The sequence below is a fragment of the Sander vitreus genome, chromosome 24 (genome assembly GCF_031162955.1).
Source record: "Sander vitreus isolate 19-12246 chromosome 24, sanVit1, whole genome shotgun sequence".
NCBI classification, from domain to species: domain Eukaryota; kingdom Metazoa; phylum Chordata; class Actinopteri; order Perciformes; family Percidae; genus Sander; species Sander vitreus.
In genome coordinates, this window is record NC_135878.1 from 15263926 (window position 1) to 15281613 (window position 17688).

The window sequence follows — 17688 nt, forward strand, 5'->3', positions numbered from 1 at the left end:
CTCCGAGCTCTCGTTGCTCCGCAAAATGTCTGGTGTGTCTCCGATGTCCACGGCGCTGCATTCCTCCTCGCCACAGCAGCCGCGTCGCTTCTCTCCCTACCTTAGCTTAAAAGGTTAATCGCCAACAGGTGCTGGTTTATGTGCTGCTGGCTCAGCTGTTTACCTTCACTGCAAATGTGTTGCAGGAACTGAGCTTTGTCACGGTGGGATTTTCCTTCCTTCCTGCGCAATGTGGCCAACTGACTATACCCGTTATACATAGATTTCCTTCATGAAAAAGGATCACACGTACACACATTACACCTTTGAGATGAGAAAATAAAACGGGTTGGATTTGAGAGGATTTTAATCGTGATAAAAACCATGTAAAGAACCATGATTTTTATAGAGCAATAAAGTCAGTCACTGCAAGCTTGTATTTAGATACCATAGATAAAAAGCTGAAATTGCACTCCTCACAGATCCCTCCCAGGTTGACCGTCCAGGTGTTAATATTCGTTGTCCTGCTGTTTGCATCACTGTGCATAAAGACTTTGTTTAAACACCTGACATGTAAATCTAGAACCTGTCTTTCTGTGTTTAGGTGAACCTGTAGCCAACATGTAGTCATCTGGCTGTGCATGCGTGCGTGTGCGTGTGTGTGTGTGTGTGTGTGTGTGTGTGTGTGTGTGTGTGTGTGTGTGTGTGTGTGCTGACGGTGGGTGGGTTATGCCACACACACCCACACACACATTCACACACACACACACACACACACCTTTCTTTTAGCATTTATAACTCTCCTGGACTCCTGAAACTCTGTTTGCAATTGAAAGCCGCAAATTAGAAGCGTAAGTCATCTGTTTCCTATAATCCTCCTGTCAGACCAGGAGCTGGCTGGCCCCCCATATACACACAGGCCTGAACGGCACACACACACACACACACACACACACACACACACATACATGAACACACACACGCACGCACACGCACACACACATACATGAACACACACACACATACATGAACACATACACACACACACACACACACACTCCCACACATAAGATTTACATGGATATTCATGCAGATGCATTGTGCACCCTTAGACAATATTGCTCTTTTGCACTATTCCATTTGCACTGTATATAGGCTCTGTGCTACATTAAATTTTTTGGAGATTCTTCTCTATTTTGTATGTTTACATTTTGCGTATTTACTGCGTAACTCTGTGTCGTCTCGCAAGTTCATGCTTTGTTTTGGCCAGGTCGTCGTTGCAAATGAGAAGTTGTTCTCAAATTGCTTACCTGGTTAAATAAATATAAAAAAAAAAATAGTTTTTATATCCACCAACAACCTTAAAAATAGATTTACTTTTACTGTATGTGTATATATTCATTTACTTCAACTTTATTTGTACAGACATGTTTGCCGAGCATACTGTATGTGCTCTTTTACAGCAACACCCTATAATAATAATAATAATAATGCACTGTTTTTGGATTTTGATGTGACATTGCAGATGTATTTTCAGTCTTCACGATCACTTCTGGTTTGGGGCTCCTGCAGCATCGCCCAGTCCCTGGAGGGGAATAACTATTGGCCAGCACGCCAGAACTGCAAAGACGAGATATATAAGATTTGCAGATTAATAAATACCAGTGCTTACTGCCGCTCACAGACAGGGAACGCCAGTCAACTTTATTATACACACGTTTCTTTTTTTTATTCAACTTGTATTTTCAAAAGCAGCGAGAAAGCAAAGCGTGTTATAAGATTCAAGTCAAACACTATATCTGTTCTTTCAATGAAAGACAAAAAAAAGAGATAGAATTTCATTTCCAGCTGTGGCGGTAATATATTTGCAGAAAAAAAAAAAAAAAAAGGCCTGGTTCTTCATAGATTCATCTGTCCGGGTGTTTACTCCGTGACATAACGTCCAATAGCTGCAGTGTGTGTGTAAACACTCGTGATTCTTAACACACTGAGCGACTCTTTAAACTGTCAAGCTCCCAATTGAACGTATTACAGGCAGCCACAGTAATCTGCAGAGGTTAATGCTGTGTGTTTATCTAGACCTTTCTGCAGTGTGCGACTATGGCCGTGTGTGTACTTTGAAATGTGTGTGTGTGTGTGTGTGTGTGTGTGTTTTGCTGGGTGTTAAATGAGCGTCTTTTGTTTTTCTTGCGCGTTTTCTAATGTGCATACCTTTGTGCATGTGTAACAGTGGCTTGTTCAGCGGGTGTGTGTGATAATGCAGCAGCTCTGCGTGAGTGTGTGTGTGTCTGGGTGTGTGTTTGTGTGTGTGTGAGAAACCTCGGCAAAGGTGACGTGTCCTACATGTTCACTGACAGCTTTATAGGCTCTGTGGCTCTGCGAGGGGAACAAGATTATGGGAAAGGAAACACACACACACACACACACACACACACACACACACACACACACACACACACACTGAGCTGGCTATTGTCCCAGATACTATAGTCAGGTGAGGTCCAAGGTTCAGTGCTCATATTATTAATAGGGACAAGCTGGCGCCCAGTAAACACACCTACAACTTACTCAAGTGGAAAGCTGAATTGTTGAGGGTCAAGAGAGGTGGACGGGGGTCGAGTCCGTCTCTGTAATTATCTGAGTGGACAGCCGGCTGATCCACAGGGTCCTGAGAGCTGGACAGAAAGTGTTTGGAAAAGACTTTTCATGGTCTGTTTCAGATGGACTTTAAAGCAGACGTGTGCCGCCAAGCGTTATCTCCTATCTCCTAGTTTGCTTGATTTCTCCAGACGACGAAAACTTCATTCTTACCTGATTATGTCACCTAGACACTTGAACATGATGTTCATTTTGGAAACCCACAATTGGCCTTTTGCTGTTTGTGTCCATTCACCACAAATGGCCAACGCCTGGACGGTACATGTCTATTTACTGCTGCTAGAGCTAACTTTGCTCCAGCTCTGACTCGTGGGAATTACATTTGTCTTCTACTTAGGGCTGTCCCCGATAAAAGAAATTCTTAGTCGACTAACACTCATAGGAATTTGTCGACTAATCGCTTGGTCGATCTAATCGACTGATCTGTAAAAACTGAGTTCCTCCACACACAATCTTGCAAAAGCACCACTTTAAGTCTTGTGTTTTTATCTGGAAATGGAAGTCATCTCATTTGACAGAAATCTATGCATTTTCCTGTTGCTTTCAGCCCTAGTTCTAATACTTATCAACTGTCATGAAAAATGATATTCATATTTAAATAAATCACCGAGACAGTCTGGTACAGCTGGACGATGAAACAGTTTGAGCTCCTATTCCAGTTTATGTTCTGCTTGTTCAACGGGTGTTTGGTAAATTGCTCTTAAACACATTTAGAGAGGATTTGAATTGGTATTTTTATTCTCAATTCTCATTTTGGTGCTGGTGATTTTCCTTTGGGGCTCGCGTAAATTCACTGTTCAAAACTGACACTACAAAGTAGGACGGAACACATTTGTGATGTAGGTATCATCTGTAGTCAAACTAAGGTGTCGTGCAGTTCTTTGACCCTTTGAGTTCCTACTGTAGGTTGCTTGTAATTTTTCTTTGACTCGATTAAAAGGCTTATTTTACTGTTGCACTTGTAACTAATGCATGAACTGTAAATTTAAATTGAATATGCAGATGTTTGAAGAAGAAGAAAAAAAAGCTTGAGCGCATTTGTTTTTTGTCATTCAGTCAGGTCCACTTTCACAGATTTTTGAAAGTGGGAATTGCCACATGCTTCCCATTTTCTGCTGCTCGGCATCCAAGACACTCCAAGAGGGAGTGCAAGCGCATCCAAGATTTCTAGTCCAGGTGCTTGATACAAATGGGAAGACCATTAAACGGATACAATGCGGATATATGGTCCTTGGTGGACTATTTTAGGGACATTTTTGGGCTTAGCTGTTCATCCAACAACATCCCCAAAGAGGAGAACAGGTTCACTGTCATTTTCAATTTGAGTCTTAGCTCCACAGATGGAAATGTGAGTTGATCTGGGGGATAAAATGTAAAAAGCCCTGCATTATCTGACTAACAACGTCCTCTCCATCAGTGTGGTGACTTCACAGCGCGCAGTTAGCGTACCGTAGACCATTACCGCAGGACTTGGACATCAGCGATATCTGTCACAGATTGGACATAATGGCTTTAGACCCTGTCTTGTGAAAATCTACATCTCACCGCTGTTAACCCCATAAGAAACAAGAAAAGCATTTGACTGCAGCGGTTGGAACTCCTAATTAGGTTGAAGTAGGTCTCTTTGAACCGACGGTGTAACAGAAAAAGCAAAATGTGAAACATTTTTGGCCTCATTATAAGTTATCTAAAAGGCAAGGGCTCGTGATAATGAGGGCCATCCAGTGGGATGCGATGTTGTGGGAAGAGAGTGCCTAATTGTGTCAAATGGCTGGAAGTATTTCACTTTGAATTATGGGAGAAAAAGGGGGAAAATAAAGCAGAGACGCACAACACGGACACAGTATGCCGCATTAGTGTCAGGAAATAAATGAGGTACTATAGAAACTATAAGTGTGTGCATTTATTCAGGACAGGCTGATGTAAGGGCTGTTGTGTGTCTTACTCTTGGTCAAACTCACACCTCCGTGTGTAGTCGCAATATTGCCGGACAACGTGCATCTAATTTAGCGAGTCCACAGGCAGAATTAGGTGTCAGTGCTTTCAACCGGAAACACCAACCTTCCTCACAGATGTTTATTTTCTTAGTCTGGGCTTCAGAATTTCAGCACAAATCCTTGCACACTATTTTTCTTTTCAAAACAACTGTTGGGGGCAAAATGATGGAAATCCCTGTCTTAAAGGGTCATTTCACCTTAATTAGACGTAACATGTTTTTTCCACTTAAGGTATTTTACTATACATTACCAGTCAAACGTTTGGACACACTTTCTCATTCACTTGAATGGAAAAGCACGTCCAAACTTTTGACTGGTATTCTGTATACATTATATATATATATATATATATATATATATATGTGTGTGTTGTGTTATTTGCCCAGGTGTTCAGATCTTCTGTCTGAGGGGGTGAATATGATACTTTACTCTGTGCTTTATGATACTTACTTTTTGTCGCGTTCAAATTATCAAAGAAATTATATTTGAAAATTCCTTTTCAGAAACATTTTAGCTTTTTTTATTCTGTAACTTTGGTAGAACATAGCTGCCTATGAAAATCCCTGACAGCAAGGTTTGTCAATAATGAAAAGAGGAATAAAAAAAAAAAATACGCTCAACTTGGTAAAAAGAAAGCATTTTTAGTAGCTTTTCCACTATGTCAAAAATCACATTGAAGCATCATGGGCCAACATGCTGTAGAATTTGCAGACAAACATGCAATATAGAATCATGATTGCTCAAAAAGCAGCAGGCTACGCGGAAGCCAATGCAATGGCTGCCGCACCTCTCCTAATTGGCAGTAATGGTAGCAGGCTGCACCGGTATAAACCATGCCTTTGAACAGTGATTCCAAATCAAGACAAGAGGTTAAGGGGGGGGTGGAGCGTCTCATTGGTGAGATGAGAGGGGAGACGTCGCTCTGACAAAGGATGAATACCTTGTTCTCGCTAGCTGACAGCCACAATAGAGCAATCATCACCAATCTGCCTTGTCGGCCGATACACATCACAATGCGCCTCTTGAAAAGGCCCATTTCAGCGACAGGAGTTAAAGTGCTTCATGCAGGTGACAGTCGATAGGCCTCGCCATCTGCGTTTCAGAGCTTCCCCCGTCTCGTCAGCACGAGTACGGTCGCTCGGCTCTCAGCGCTTTTGGAGATTGCTGGTTCTGATGAAACCAACGAGGCTGGCAACTGGCCTCTCCTCCCTGGCCCAAAAAATAATCCTCATTTATTTTGTTTTGATTGCTGGATTTCTCCAAGGAAAGAACAACTGTGTGCACTTGGGCTTTTATAACAATGATCATACAATTAGTTTAGTTCCTATGCAACAGCTTCAATGAAATGGGAATACTGGAGGTTATCCCTACAACTGGTTCTCAAAGATTTGAATCCTCTGGTGTAGTCCACCTTTCAGTCATTGAGGCTTCTTTTGAATCAAATGGGTTGCATTGTTTGAGGGAACAGCCCTTTTTAGTAGTTATTGCTACTTATTTTTGGCTTGTGTGTTTAGGGCACAGGCATGGATTGGCCATCGGGAAACCGGGAGATTTCCCGGTGGGCCGGTCTGCATGTGTGGGCTGCATGTGCTGCACACCAGTAGAAAATATTTTTTTTGATCGGCCCATAGAGAAGAGATATCATATGATTGGCCCACTTGTGTGTCCATCATGTGAACACTGGCCATTCACATACAGTATTTGGTCTCTGGCTGACCGGCCCACAGAGAGGAGAGAGGTCACATGATTGGCCCGCTGGTTTGTCTCTCATCTGAACACTGGCCAATCACATCCTACTATGGTCCACCTACATCCTACCATAGAGAGAGCGCAAGTCACGCACCCACCGGCGAGGAAAACAACCGAAAATAACGCCACAAAGTGCTTGTACCTTGTTAAAAACACAAGATCTGAAGCATGTCAATTGATTATTTAAGCACCCTTTGTCTACCAGAAAGGACAAGTCAGCTGCTAGTAAGCTAATGTTAGCTATGTGTTAGCAAGCTAAGGCACTTGCAAACATAGTACTATAGCTTTCTGATATATCCACATTCCCCTATAACACAAGCTGCATACTGTTTACAAAATGCAGCTCTAGCTTCACTTACAGACTTGTCACCTGTTTACTATACAAGACATCTTGATGACAGCCATGCTCCACCCTCAACCTTTAGCCATCTTGCCATCAAGAGCCAGGCAGCCTTTTTGTGAGTACACTCTCATACTATCTTACTTACCACTTAGTTAAGTGGCAGTATTATCTGGTATGCAGGGTTCAAAATAAACTTTTTTGTCCACCAACCAAATGGCTAGTGAATTTTACCAGCCACTCAATAGATTACCATTGTTTTTTTGTCTGGTGAGTGAAGCAAATCTTCCAACCACTTGCATATTTTACCAGCATTTGGCAGGTAACTAACTAGCTAATTTTGAACACTGCTGGTAAACATGTGTTGAAGGGGAGTGCAAGGACAGGGTGGTGTCTAGCTGATTGTGATTGACTGGTCTGGGTCTCAAAAGTCCAGGGCTGATTTTTTTACCCCAGTCCAGCCCTGTTAGGGGAAGTGACACTCCTCATCATCCACCTGTTCCCAATCATTCAATTTAGACCTGCAGCAGCATGAGTGTATGAGAGTTCAGACTGATGCGTTTGCTCCTGTTTTGAACCCCAGTCTAGACCTTTTTAGGTCTTGCTTTTTTTGTTTTTTTTAATGAACAAGCCGTGTAACTTCTAATATACGAACTAATAAAACCTTTTTATTGTAACATCAGCGTTGCACTTGTTCCTGAACAAGTCAGTCCCTGAAGTTTGCTTTTGTTTATATGTAAAGTAAATTATTCATCACCTACAGGCAGGGAATGCAACACATTCAACCCTCCCACCGTGGAAGACATATACATACTAAAAGTGGTTTTATATTTGCTTTTTTTGCACTGAGAAGAAAGTCATTTTTTAATAGCTGAAATGTCTGGAAACCCAGTTCGCTCCATAAATCTGTGTTCAAGTAATCAATCATTCATTGGTATTGATCAACCACCGTTATAGTTTGCCCAATTTGTGTGATGAAGCAGCTAAATTCTCTTTTAATCCTTTTTTTTTCTTCATATTTTTGGCTGCCAGCCCCTTGGTAACCACGCTCGATGGGAGTACCTGTTGAAATAAAAGATTTAAATCTGACTATTTTAACTTGTTTTGGTACCGCACATGCTGAGTAGTTCAGATGTGGCTCCGTAACATAATACAGTGCCTCTACATAGCGTTTAGTGAGTGATCTGTGTCCCAAGTCTGTGAATTCCCTTAAGTTTGACATGTATCCAGCCTTATGTAAATATTCATTAAATTTACTTCTTTATTGGGAGCCCTTTTGCTCATGGAATATATATATATATATATTTTGGACGAGCTATCAGCCTGTATAGCCTGTGTTAAATCTAAAGGAGCCTTCTACAGCCAATCCAAACACATTTGGTCATGGCTTTGAAAAAACATTACCTCTTACAGATATATAGTACTCCAGACCTGTGGGGAATATGGGTAAACATTAAACTACAGCTCTGAGAAGAGAGCAGCCGTGCCAGCGATGCTCTGGTGGAATTACCCCAGTATCCATGCGATGGTCCTTTGAGGGTTTAGGCTTTTGAGCTTTGCTTGCTCTTTCAAATGCACACAGGTACTCGTCATGCAGCTTTTGGTGAAATCCAAGCCACTGGATTGTTAGTATGGCCGTTTGATTCACATGACGTACAGCGTGCTGTCATGAGAATTCAAAGTTGAATTTCGTTTTGGGATTGTTTTGGGAGGATTCCACAGGACACGGCGCAGAAAGACCCTTTTTTTTTTTTTTTCGTCGCCCGTGCCAGTAGAAAACCATGGTGCTTTAATAATAGTAAGAAATGTATGGCTCGCTGTCGGCATTCCAGTTCTTCCCAAAGGTGATGGATGGGGTTGAGGTCAGGGGCTTTGTGCAGCGGGCAGTCAACTTCTTCCACACCAAACTGAGAAAACCAGCTCCATAAAGAAATGTCTTTATAGGCCTGGCTTTGTGCACAGGGGGGCATTGTTATGTTGAAACAGAAGAGAGCTTTCTCCACACCGTTGACGTTAAAATTGGAAGCACACTGTTGGCTATGATCTTGCGGGCTGTGGTATTACGCTTTCTCCTTTTTGTGATGTCCACACACTTTTGGCCATATAGTGCATCGTATACTAACACTAGAAGTTCAAGGGAACTAAAACGCCTGTCTCCGCCAATAACACGGAAATAAATCAGAAACCTATGAGGCATCACCTTCACTTTAGTCCCAAGGAAAAACAGAACATCACATTTTGGCACGGGCGGCAGTGAGCTGGGATTTATCCAACCGGGGGAAAAAAAGACGCCCAACAACCATGTAAACCTTCAGTCACACAGCAAACCTGACAGCAATAAAACTAGTTTTTTTTAAACACTTGCTGTTGTGAGCCAGCGCTCTGTGCTTTAGTTTGAAAGCAAACACGTGCAAAAAAAGAAAGAAACTCATGCTCTTTTTTTGGTCCCCTGTCCATTCTCCACCTGCAGCCCACAGCGGTGACATCATGGATTACCTCACCATGAAAACATGTTCACCAGGGACGTGGCCTACATGCCGACGCTGGACTCAGCCCCGGGACGCCCTGGATGGACGCAGCTTGTCGCATCTCAATCCCTCCTGCAGGAAGCCTCGGCACACAGCGGACATAAATCAGATGCAGTAAGTGGACTCAGTAACTGACCGTCATAAACTGCTTTCACATACTAAAACAAACAGGCAGGATACGCTATCCTCCTGTGCTCAGTTAAGTCACAGCCAGGAGAGCCCTTTTTTACGGTCTTCTTGTAAATGTAGTGAACTGATGTTTTCAATTAAAGTCGACTCAGAGGTGAGTTTCTACCCTTGATTCATAAACCAACCGTAATACCTTTTCACTGAGTCGTATCTCTCTCTCTCTCTCTCTCTCTCTCTCTCTCTCTCTCTCTCTCTCTCGTTGATCCGCTCTGTGAGGCGAAGGCACCGAGGTCGGCCACACAAGAACACAGGTCCAGCTGTGAAAGGAGGTGAAGGTTTGATGTTAGCTTTGGGAGGATGTACTCCTGCACATGTGAAAGGAACTCACAAATGTCAAAAAGCCGCTCTTATTCCAAACACTCTGCTAATCAGGGATACAGTCGAAACCTTTGTGTTGCTTCGGAATGATCACAATTTGGGCTCAAGTCATACGTTTTTCTTTTACAATGTTTTTATCAACCAGGGGCGATTCCAGGATTTTTTTAAGTGGGGCGGGCACAAGGGGGGCATTTCATCAGAATACAGCATAGGAAATATTGGATAAGATAGAACACAATGTAATTCTGCTAAATAAAACACATTCATTATTAGTTTCACTTGTTTTCATCATTTAAACAAATTGTATATTCAAATAAAATACACATTTTCTATAGGCTCAGTCTGCCACTTTTATAAAAAAAAGAAATTCCAGTGCTGGTTCCATGGTATCATAACTTTGGATATTCGTCATGGAAATGTTAATTGGTCATGTGACAAGGGCTGGGAAGATTGACAGAACAGGCTGCCATGTGACAGTACTCTGATCCAATGGAAATCACAATAGTCAGATTGACCGCAATCTGGATTGGGGGGGGAATCATATTTCAGGGGCTTCCTTTGCCACCCCGTCCCCCCCTTCTAGCCCTGCCCCTGGTCCCATACCACAACAAAATTGCTCTCTCAATCTCTGCCGTACTACAACAATCCAAAAAGAAAATGATATGACAGTATCGCATACTATAGTCATACTCTGCTTCTGACTGGCTAGTAGCCCTTGCCTAGGTACTGAGCATGTGCGACTCCCAACAAAGATGGAACAGAAGTGAGAGGTCTCACTCTGTAGCTAAAACAGAGAGCTCAACACACAGGGTGAGAAGAGGAGCTCATATACTTAGTTATTTACGAAACTTTCTGTAGATACTTTTTTTTCTGTAATAATATCCATCTGAGAAAAATATATAAAATATAAATATCTGCGTGTTACTGAAGGCTGTAACTGCTCCTCAGGACACAACCTTTTGTCCTCCATAGAAGCTACAGCCTGGTTTGTAACTCCTGTTTTTTATATTTTTCATGTTTTAGCAAAACAACATTGACTGGATTCTCCCCAGTGGGTATAGAAAGTATAGAAAACCCCAAAATACAGATTTAAATGTTATGCCGACCTCACACCAAAACGACTTTTCAAGTGATTCCAATGTCTCAGACTATTTTCCAAAATCTGAATGAAATCCTGAGAGTCTTGCTAGAGTCTGGGGGGCTCCTGTCCTCTCCATGGTTTGGTGTGAGGTCATAAAACTCAGTCCCAGTCAGTCTTTGTCCCGTCTGCATGTTCAAAAATCAAACGTGTTTGATATTATCCTAAGTTTGAAGTCTTGGTAGTGAAGTTAAGCAACGTGAACATTGTCAACAACCAATGGGTGCTCTCCCTCCAGCACAAACAGGAAGCAGCAAACGGCTAGAGCCAGTGGTGTTTATGGTTGCTGTGGCGCTGTGCTAAGCTAAACGCTAAAGAGGGAAAGTTGCTGATTTCCAACTCTTCTGAAGAGAGTCATCCAACGGGAGTTTTACCGGTGGATAAACACAGACCTCCGGCTACTGGAGACATTCATCTACATGTACGGCAGAACAGAACATCTGCAGACTTTACCTTAGAGTTACCAGCTAATGCTAGCGGTAGCTAGCTAGCTTGGTTACATTTTTCAAAACAAATATAGTTGTAGTCTTGCAATTTGCGACCCTACAAGATCCCCAGTCTTTACGTATTATGACAGTCTTTAATGCTAGATGTGAGATGATTGTCTTTTGATGTGAGATTGTATCAGACTTTAGTCTTTTTAAAGGTCCCATGGCATGAAAATGTCACTTTATGAGTTTTTTTAACATTAATATGCATTCCCCCAGCCTGCGTATGGTCCCCCAGTGGCTAGAAATGGCGATAGGTGTAAACCGAGCCCTGGGTATCCTGCTCTGCCTTTGAGAAAATGAAAGCTCAGATGGGCCGATCTGGAATCTTCACATTATGACGTCATAAGGGGAAAGGTTACCTCCCCTTTCTCTGCTTTGCCCGCCCAGAGGATTTGGCCCGCCCATGAGAGAGAGAGACATCATGGCTTGCAAACAAGCAGCATGGCAGTTGGTCAAGGCACCTTGCCCCCCCTCTCTCCTCCTCAATAGCATTTAAAGCTACAGACACAGAAATGGCACATCCTAAGGAAAGCTCATTTTGGGACTAGCTCTAGTGGCTGTAATTCTGCATCAAGGCTGAATTTTGGGAAAGAGACTTCAGATACAGTATTAGGGGACCACTAAGGTCTATATAAAAGAGACTTCAGATACAGTATTAGGGGACCACTAAGGTCTATATAAAAGAGACTTCAGATACAGTATTAGGGGACCACTAAGGCCTATATAAAAGAGACTTCAGATACAGTATTAGGGGACCACTAAGGTCTATATAAAAGAGACTTCAGATACAGTATTAGGGGACCACTAAGGCCTATATAAAAGAGACTTCAGATACAGTATTAGGGGACCACTAAGGTCTATATAAAAGAGACTTCAGATACAGTATTAGGGGACCGCTAAGGCCTATATAAAAGCATCCAAAAAGCAGCCTGTCATAGGACCTTCAGAGTCTTCTAGTGTATGAAAAGCATTGCAAACACATTTTTTTCAGTCTTTGGAAAACCTGACATTTCCATGATACCAAGGTTTCCACCTGACAGTGACGGCGTGTTCACCTTTGATATCCAAACAGGCATCAACACACACAGTCGGCCCTGTTTGTGACTGCATTCATCACCCTGAAAGCTTGTCTCTCCACCAACCTGCAGCCTGAGTCAAGACTGATCTTATTACCTTATCAAAGGTGGAGGTGTCTGCAGCTGGGGGGGGGGGCAGGAGAGAGAGAGGAGGTAGGAGGGGTGGATGCTTTTTCCTTTGACTGGCTGGCAGCCGACGGGACAGCGGGCGTATTTATCCCTTCTCCGCCGGCTTATCAGCAGGGCCTGTAAATTTACCTGACAGGTCTTTACAGGTGCCGTTAATCCCGCTGATTCAATTCATTTCGCTAACTGCCCCTACGCTGCCTCTCTCTGCAGGGGAAGATCAAACCCCTCGCTCCGCTCTCGCCGAGTTAGTTTGTGTTGTCCTCGTGATGGAAAGCCCAAATCCACTCTCTCTAACATAGAGATGAAAGGTGTAATGCAGCCTCCGTGGCAGTCAGATTATTCCCCCCCAAACATGTTTGTGCTTCTTTATTCGCTGCACACCGGGTCTTCGTTATTTACAGGGGAGAGATTTGCTGCGCAGGTGTGCAGTTATTCAGCGAAGTCCTGCCACACGCTCGGCATTTATTTGTACCTCACAGCGGCCCTGTCTTGTCCGACAAAGCTCTAAAGGTGCTGCTGAGAGACGACCATTCATTTCTTTTCTGCCGATGTGATCTTTTTGGGCTCTGTTAAGCTGATAATCGCACTGAATTTCCATTCGTTTTTCACTTAAATATTCAGTGCAAAAAAAACCAAAAACATCTGAGATTCCAGATGTAACTCAGACGTCTGAAACCCAACTGCTGCCTCTCTGACCTGTAGAAAATGATGTTTTTGCAAAAGTGCTTTTTCTTTTCCCTTCTCTCGCTATCAGTGGCCTGTCAGACGGTGCACTGCAGTGTGTCAGTCCGTGTTCACACTGAGAGCAATAACATCCACGAGGCACTGGAATCAGGGAAACGGCACACCTCGTTGGAAGAGGTGAGTTTTTGAACTTTTCACCTCTTTCTCGGACATGATCTCTGTCCATCCTAATAGAGACAGAGCGCATCGCATACTCGGAAAGCCGTGCCCACCGGGGGGGGGGGAAACAACGCTCCGCTCTCCGTTGACTTGTATTGCGTGAAGGTTTCCTCCTCGTCTATTCCGTCTTCTAGCAAACAACAGAAACATGACTAAAAAGCTGCTCTGTGGTGATATTCACTACCAACAGGGTAAACAACCCATGACTTAAGTTTTTATAATCTGCTGACCTGAAAAAACTGAGCTTTTATGAAGAAAAAAGTGGAAACAGACGAGAGGAATCGGCAGAGAGAATGGGGAGACACTGAGCTAACGATATGTCCATCGTTAGGTTTGCAGCAAGCATTTTGTTTTGTTATATTGTTGTTAAGTCAAATATCCAAATGTTTTAGGCTAACTATACGTCTGTACGTTAAGATAAAGCATTTTGTTACCAAGTCAAACATCCAAATGTCAGTTTCAGCCTAACTATCTGTCTGTAAGTTAAGCTAACATAACGTTAGCATAGTGTCAGGATCCCACAGTCTCCCCTTTCTCTCTGCCGATTCCTCACGTCTGTATCCATTTTTGTCTTTGTAAAAGCTCAGTTTTTCGGCTCGGCAGCTTATAAAAACTTAAGTTATGGGTTCTCTACATTGTTGGTAGTAATTATCACCACACAGCAGCTTTTAGGCGTGTTTCTATTTGCTAGCAGACGAAATAGACGAGGAGCAAACCTTGACAAACTACAAGTCAATAGAGAGCGGAGAGTGCAGGACTTAAATGTGCTCTGTCTCTGTACAAGCTGGAGGAGAGGTTAATTCTTGCTATCCAACGCTTCAAGAGCCTGCCTCAAACTTTGCTGTCGTTGCAAAAATCGACTCTTAAGACAACTTTTGTTAATAATCGGACACTGGACTGATCGCCAATGCAGCATTTCCCTTCACGTGTCCCACTTGAAGGAAGGACAGAGGTCATGCACGGCTGCAGAACAACAACCTTGAAGCTGTCTTGGTCAAGGATGCCTTAGTAGAAAGGGAAAACAGCTTCGAAGTGACAGTTGAGGCTGTAGAAACATGCAGGGTGCGCTTTCTTTCTGGATGAGATGCAGGGGATTTCCCTCTTTCTGGTCTATAACTACCTCTGCTGAATTATTCTTATCCCCAGTGTGGACAAAATGTATCTCCCCCTCAAAGTGATCAATGCTACTTCACCAATAGACCATACTGTGTATATATAGCCTACCTAAAATAGAAGTATTTTAAACTAAGCAAAACGCTGTAACGTGAACAGTTTATAGTGAGACGCAACAACGAAGTGAACGCTGCTCTCCGGTTTGAAAGCGCTGTTTTATGTTGACACCACGTTGTGCGATTTGATTTTGAGATTATGTTCCATTGGATATTGAAGTTCATAAATAAGTGTTTTGGCACGGCTGGCCGAGTGGCTCTATATCCATGGTGGTAGTGGAACAGGGGGTTTAATTCTTGCATGTTGTGCACAGGGTTCAAAATTGGCATCATTTACCAGCCAAATGCTGGTAAAATACACACGCAGCTGGTAGGTTTGCGTCACTTACAAGCCAAAAAAACAATGGTAATTTATTAAGTGGATGGTAAAATTTGAATCTTTACCAGCCATTTGGCTCACTGGCGAAAAAGTTAATTTTGAACACTGGTTGCGCTTGATTTAAAAAAATTTTTAAAAAAACGGCAGCGAAAAAGCCAACAAAATGGTGACAAAAACGTGGTGAAAAAGGCAACAAAGAGGCAACAAAATGGCCACAAAAAGGTAGCGAAAATGGTGACAAAAAGACAACAAAAAGGTAGCGAAAATGGCAACAAAAAGGTGGCAAAAACATGGCGAAAAAGGCAACAAAATGGCAGCAAAAATGTGGCGAAAAAGACAAACGTGTCACTTTACCTCGGCTTACCCTGTGAGGGTTTGCTGAGCTCAGTGGTTTTAAGCCAAGGTCTTCCCCCAATCACACAGTTTTAAACTGAAGTAATAAGCTCTGTCTGCCCATCGCACCGTGTTCTCACTTCCTTCCTAAATGCAGCTTTGAGCTTCCAGTCAGGGATTCGCCAAGGCCTTTTTTTTGTTCTGATTTTGAGAGGGTCACTTGCGAGGAAAAACAAGAGTAGATTGAATCTTGGCAGGTTTGCGTGTTTAAACGGAGCAGGTCACCTCCGCCCGGCTTCCTGCTGCAAACATCAAGCACCGACCTTATCGTTTCCTCACGGTGATTAGGCCGCTTCCTGGTGACTGCATCGGCAGGTTCAAGTTGGTTTATGTGCGCCGTGCAGCCTTTCTCAGCCTTTTTGGTGAGTCATACGGTGAAGAAAAAGATCAAAATGATGACCTTCAAAAGTAATCAGGACTTTAATTGGCAGTTTCCCTCTAATTCCTAATCTGTTGCATCTGTCTGTAACGCCTCAGGGAAGTGGACCTATGGTTTGGACCTTTTTGTTTTTATGCTGTATGAACATGCACTTATTCATGTTTGAATTTATTTAAGTACATGTACTCCAGTACTGAGTCCAAATGTTGAGATACTTGTACTTTACTTGAGTCTTTTCTTTTCATGCCACTTTCTACTTCTACTCCGCTACATTTCAGAGAGAAATATTGTACTTTTTACTCCACTACATTCATCTGTTACAGCTTTAGTTACTAGTTACTTTACACATTAAGATTCCTGCACACAAAACACATGTAGTTTATAAAATCTGATGTTTTATTTTAAAGTAAACTAGCCAACAATATAACGGCCTACAAGTCCAGCTGAGATGATCAGACCATTAAACACACAACTGGTTGGATCCTTCACACTTTCTACAATGTTTTAATACTTTAACTACATGTTCCTGATGATACTTACAGCCTTTTACTGAAGTAACATTTCACAGTGTGGTATTAGTACTTTTACTTAAGCATCTGAATACTTCTTCCACCACTGTCCTCTGCCTTCTTCACAGCTTAAAAATAAAATATATGGAAACATTAGTACAGGTGCACACCTGGAGCGACGAACAGTTGGTTTATTGTAGCCATAATTTAGTTGCACCCCCACATAGGGAGGAGAGCTCTGGAATTAAAATGGAATTTTACTCCAAAATAAATATAATTAGATTGTCGGTTCTAGCTTGGAGGAGGTTTCCCCGAATCGACCGGAGTTTAGAATGCCAACACACATAAAAAATAAATTGTTTATTCAACATTTTTTCACATTTTGTCATTTTTGCTGCTTATTTCAAAGATTTTTTTTAATCTTTTATGGTGTTTATTCTGGCGTTTTTGGCATTTTTTTCTACTTTTGTTGCAATTTTTGTTGCTTTTTTCGACGTTTTTGGCATTATTTCCAACATTTGTATTGCTTTTTTCAACATTTTGGGCTTTTTCTTCAACGTTTTTGTCCCTTTTTTCCTTATCTGACTTTTCTTTACTCATTTGGACTGCCGGCACCCCGAGCATTTGCCTATACTGCCTATGCCACGGGCCGGCCCTGGACACTAGCATTACTAGTTGTTGTTGTTGTTATTATTATTATTATTATTATTATTATCATTATTATTATTATTATTATTAATACATTCGTAGTAGTGGCTGAGGTGTTAATTCTTTCACTTTACCTGAATGCGTACGATAAAGGAAGACAGGACGGCCCCATGTGAATCACTTTCTTCCTAATCAAAGTGAGGCGGGGGGGCTCTGACAGCCTCGACAGTTGGGATAGGCGACTGCCAAGCTGCTGCTAAATATACACAGGGGTCAGTCTCTGTCAGAGCAGCGCTTCAGGTTCTCTGATAAAAAGCCGTTTCTCTGCTCGCTGAAGTCAAGTGACAGTTGTGACAGGGGAGAGGTCGCGGGGGTCTGGGACCTGTGTGTGTGTGTGTATGGCCCTGTCACAGAGGTCCCCAGATATTCAGCCAAAAGGACTGAGGTTGGCGTCGTTTTTCTTTCCTGCCTGGGATTTGTTTTTTGTTTTTTTGTGTACACTAGAAAAAATAACATCCTTAACATGAAGTCTTTTTTTAATTTATTATAAATGCAACGAATCATACCAGGAGAGCATCATTTACAGTAAAAAAACCCAACTTGAAACACATTTTTCTTTTGCTCAGACAAAACAAGCAATATAGAGACAGAATGTTTGGGCTCTGGGGATTTTCACAATTTTTGACATTGTTTGAATGAACAATTCGTCAGTTCAA

The 17688-nt window shown here is 42.4% G+C and overlaps 1 long non-coding RNA gene across 1 annotated transcript in view; it reads left to right on the forward strand.

Moving 5' to 3' along the window:
* LOC144512946 (uncharacterized) overlaps window positions 1-9981 on the forward strand; it is a 433981-nt gene extending 424000 nt beyond the window's left edge. The window contains exons 9-10 of the long non-coding RNA XR_013501057.1: window positions 9194-9365; window positions 9657-9981. This is a non-coding gene — a long non-coding RNA (uncharacterized LOC144512946). The remainder of the gene's footprint in view (window positions 1-9193; window positions 9366-9656) is intronic.
* The last annotated feature ends 7707 nt before the right edge of the window (window positions 9982-17688 follow it).